The sequence below is a fragment of the Staurois parvus genome, unplaced genomic scaffold, assembly GCF_062004578.1.
Source record: "Staurois parvus isolate SC_StPar_1 unplaced genomic scaffold, SC_StPar_1.0 ptg000903l, whole genome shotgun sequence".
Taxonomy (NCBI): domain Eukaryota; kingdom Metazoa; phylum Chordata; class Amphibia; order Anura; family Ranidae; genus Staurois; species Staurois parvus.
Genome location: NW_028318699.1, coordinates 3,236,290 through 3,241,233, shown reverse-complemented (window position 1 = coordinate 3,241,233; position 4,944 = coordinate 3,236,290). Strand labels below are relative to the sequence as shown.

Sequence of the window (4,944 nt, the reverse complement as noted above, 5' to 3'; positions counted from 1 at the left end):
TATATCCCTCCCTTACTCTATCCATAATGAAAATGTTTTTTGATTTAGTCCTACTTTAAAGGAGCCTTTCTTAATGAGAGTTTCACGGAACCGCAGAATTCTTCTAGGGATTTCTAGGGGATCCTAGAGTAAACAGCAGTAGAAGATTGAGCTTTTGCCTATGCCGACCACCAAAGCAAGGTATCAATACAACTTTCAAGTACTATTTCTATCATTTTATGTTTATCATTGAAGAAAATGATGATATATATATATATATATATATATATATATATATATATACAGTCATGGCCGAAATTGTTGGCACCCTTGATATTTCTCCAGGAAATCATGTATTTCTCACGAAACGTATTGCATTAACACATGTTTTGCTATACACATGTTTATTCCCTTTGTGTGTATTGGGACAAAACAAAAAAAGGGAGGAAAGAAAGCAAATTCGACATAATGTCACACAAACCTCCAAAAATGGGCTGGACAAAAGTATTGGCACCCTTTCACAACTGCGGATAAATAAGAATGTTACAAGCATGTGATGCTCCTGTAAACTCACCTGGGGCAAGTAACAGGTGTGGGCAATATAGAAATCACACCTGAAAGCAGATAAAAAGGAGAGACGTTCACTTAACCTTTGCATTGTGTGTCTGTCTGTGCCACACTAAGCATGGACAACAGAAAGAGGAGACGAGAACTGTCTGAGGACCTGAGAACCAAAATTGTGGCAAAATATCAACAATCTCAAGGTTACAAGTCCATCTCCAGAGAACTAGATTTGCCTTTGTCCACAGTGCGCAACATTATCAAGAAGTTTGCAACCCATGGCACTGTAGCTAATCTCCCTGGTCGTGGACGGATGAGGAAAATTGATGAAAGATTGCAACGCAGAATAGTCCGGATGGTGGATAAGCAGCCCCAAACATGTTCCAAAGACATTCAAGCTGTCCTGCAGGCTCAGGGAGCATCAGTGTCAGCGCGAACTATCCGTCGACATTTAAATGAAATGAAACGCTATGGCAGGAGACCCAGGAGGACCCCACTGCTGACACAGAGACATAAAAAAGCAAGACTACAGTTTGCCAAAATGTACTTGAGTAAGCCAAAAGCCTTCTGGGAAAACGTCTTGTGGACAGATGAGACCAAGATAGAGCTTTTCGGTAAAGCACATCATTCTACTGTTTACCGAAAACGGAATGAGGCCTACAAAGAACAAAACACAGTACCTACGGTAAAATATGGTGGAGGTTCAATGATGTTTTGGGGTTGTTTTGCTGCCTCTGGCACTGGGTGCCTTGACTGTGTGCAAGGCATCATGAAATCTGAGGATTACCAAAGGATTTTGGGTCGCACTGTAGGGCCCAGTGTCAGAAAGCTGGGTTTGCGTCCAAGATCCTGGGTCTTCCAGCAGGACAATGACCCCAAACATACGTCAAAAAGCACTCAGAAATGGATGGCAAAGAAGCGCTGGAGAGTTCTGAAGTGGCCAGCAATGAGCCCAGATCTAAATCCCATTGAACACCTGTGGAGAGATCTTAAAATTGCTGTTGGGAAAAGGTGTCCTTCCAATAAGAGAGACCTGGAGCTGTTTGCAAAGGAAGAGTGGTCCAAAATTCCGGGTGAGAGGTGTCAGAAGCTTATTGATGGTTATAGGAAGCGACTGATTTCAGTTATGTTTTCCAAAGGGTGTGCAACCAAATATTAAGTTAAGGGTGCCAATACTTTTGTCCAGCCCATTTTTGGGGTTTTGTGTGACATTATGTCATATTTGCTTTTCTGCCTCTGTTTTATATTTGTTCCAATACATACAAAGGGAATAAACATGTGTATAGCAAAACATGTGTTAATGCAATACCTTTTTTGTGTGAAATACTTGATTTTCAGGAAAAATATCAAGGGTGCCAACAATTTCGGCCATGACTGTATATAGTGCTGGGGAAGAGAGGAGGGTTTAAGTACTTCACAATCTTCATTATTTGACCTAAGGGCTTGTTCACAGGGGCATACAACAGCGTACACCTGTGCTGGTAGTCCTATTCATGTAAATTTGGGTGCCATTGACAGGACACAGCCACTGTTCCCAATTTGATATCTATTTGGGTGCAGAGTGCGCTTGGGGCCATGCACCCACACCCGCACACGGCCATCATACAGGAGTATGCTATAGTACACACATGTGAACAAGGCCCAAAACTCTCTACAATCTATTAATTGCACAAATGCATCATGAACTGTAGATTTAAAAGCTTGCTGACCAGCCACAGTACATATACTGCGGCAGGGTGGCACCGCTATGCAAAATCCCTGCAGGACCTTCATCACTGTGTCTGGGACATTAGGCAGGACCTGGAGGACATTAAAAAGAGCTTGAAAAGACACTTCGAGGAAGAATCCAGGCACATCGTGTTCCGTGCCAAGGTGGAGAATCTGGAGAAAGGTGAGAAGTGTAACTCTTTCTTTTTCAGGAAACTCCACTCAGTACACACACCCCTGTCGGAGCTGCACAACAAGACAGGAACACTCCAGAAGGGGAAAGAAGCCGTGATGGAAGTGGTCAGCGACTACTACACCAACCTCTATCCCCCTAAAGAAACAAGCATTTCAACAGCCGACAGATTCTTGTCAGGTATCACTAACGTTATTGATCCTGCAGGTTTGTAGGCCTCCAAGGCTCCCTTGACGTTGGAGGAGCTGCGCTCTGCCGCTAAATCCTTTAGGTGGGGCAGGACCCGTGCTGAGAAGGTCTCCCAGCGGAGCTCTATGTAGTGCTGTGGGATCTCATGGGCCCGGACCTGCTCAAGCTGTAGGAGGAGATGGTGGTGGAGGGCAGAATTCCTCCTTCATTGTGGGAGGGGATGATCACGATCTTGTATAAGCGCAAGGGGGAGAGATGTGATTTAAAAAACTGGCGTCCCATCTCTCTCTTGAACGTGGACTACAAGATCCTCGCCAAGGTTCTGGCCAACAGGCTAAAGGCTGTCATCGGACAGATCATCCACCCGGATCAGACTTGCGGCATTCCTGGCTGCAGGATTGCGGACAGCCTAGCGGTTGTCTGGGACACGGTCCAGTTCATCAAAGACAGCCGTGTGCAAGTGGCCCTGGTCAGTCATGACAAGGAAAAGGCCTTTGACCGTGTCTCTCATGGGTTTATGTGCAGAGCCCTGCGAAGGTTTGGTCTTGGGGAGATGTTTTGTTTGTATGTTGACCTTATGTACAATGACATCTGTAGTACTGTGTTGGTGGATGGTTGGAAAACTGACCCCTTCCCGGTCCTCTCTGGGGTCAGACAAGGCTGCTCTCTCTCATCTCTGCTTTTTGTTTGCTGTATAGAGCTCTTTGCGGAATGCATCAGACAGAATCCAGAGATCAGGGGAATCACTGCACCGGGACCAGACAGAAGGAAAGTGAAGTGCTCGCTCTACATGGATGACGGGACTGTGTTCTGTGCTGACCAGCGCTCCATCAACCTGCTCGTCCAGACCTGCGAGGAGTTTGGCCAAGCTTCAGGGGCAAAAGTCAACTGCGGGAAGTCAGAGATCATGCTCTTCAGAAAGTGGTTCCTACCTTCTTCTGTATCCATGCCTTTCCGCATCAAGACGGACTTCATCATAATTCTGGGAGTCTGGTTTGGTGAAGAGGGAGCAGCCCTGAAGTCTTGGCAGGAGAGGCTGTCAAAGATGAACCAAAAGTTTGGACTTTGGAGCCTCAGAGAACTTACCATCAAAGGGAAGACACTGGTACTCCGCAGAAAGATTCTCCGTGTTGCAGTACCTCACCCAGGCCTGGCCCACGCGGGTCAACACCTGCAAGGCCATCACCAGGGCGGTGTTTTACTTCATCTGAGGCTCTAAGATGGACAGAGTGAAGTGGGCAGTCATGCTCAAGGAACCGCTCAAGGGCAGTAAGGGCATGCCCGACATCGCAACCCAACCGAGGGTGTTCTTTGCCTGAAACTGCATCCACAGGACTTTGTTGAACCGGACTATGGACTCTGGCGGAAACTCCATGTCACGCTTCTTCCTTTTGCCCCTCTGGAGGTCCCTCGGATGGGACAAATGGGACAGTTCCATCCCCTACAACTGGGACACTCCTTGGTACTACTTGGACATTTTTAAGTTTATCAAGGAGCAGGGGCTACAGGGAGTCAAGCCTGACTTGTGGAAACCAAAAACTATTTACAAGCTTATTAGAGCAAAAGACATTTTGGAGTTGGTTCCAGGCCTGCCTTCAGCCACCTGCAAGGTGGTCTGGAGGAATGTTTCTTCAAAGAGACTCACCAACAGGCACAAGGACCTGGCATGGATGGCAATCCAAGGGAGGTTGCCACTCAGGACATTTATGCATGCCAGGAACCTGAGCAAATACAGACACTGCCCTTTTTGCATCATCCAGGAGGAAATGGCTCAGCACGTTTTTTGGGAGTGCTCTTTTGCTGAGGACCTGTTGAGGGCCTTGGAACCAGAACTCAAAGACTTTGTGCCACAGACAGCCATCACACACTTTGGTGTGTTGAACGGACTTTTCTGTGGGACTTTTACCCTGGAGGATATTGACAGGGCCTGGCGGGTGCTGTGTTGTTTTAAGGACGCTTTATGGTGCACCAGGAAGTGCCTCATCCACCAGCGGGAGAGGATGTCCATTGAGGACTGTCGCAGACTGATCCTTGGTCTGCTCAGGGACTACAACTTGATGGACTTTAAGGAGGAAGAGGACGTCTGAGGGTCTCCCCTTCCCCCTACTCTCCCTTGTGTGTCTTTGTCCTTTCAATAAAGTTTTGGGCCTGTGAATTCTTTCCCCTTTCCCTCTGCCCTCCTTCCTACCCCCCAACACACCTGATGCTTGTTTAAATTTGTTTATTCCGTAATGTTTCTGCATGCTGTTTAAAATGTGGTGGCGCTTCTGGTGGTAACTTAGGGGGCCACAATCAGTCTCGGGGTAAGCGGCGTC

General features: G+C 47.0%; 1 pseudogene; it reads left to right on the top strand.

The window, feature by feature from the left end:
- Window positions 1–3,536: 3,536 nt before the first annotated feature.
- LOC149442197 (uncharacterized) lies at window positions 3,537–4,716 on the top strand (annotated as a pseudogene).
- Window positions 4,717–4,944: the final 228 nt, after the last annotated feature.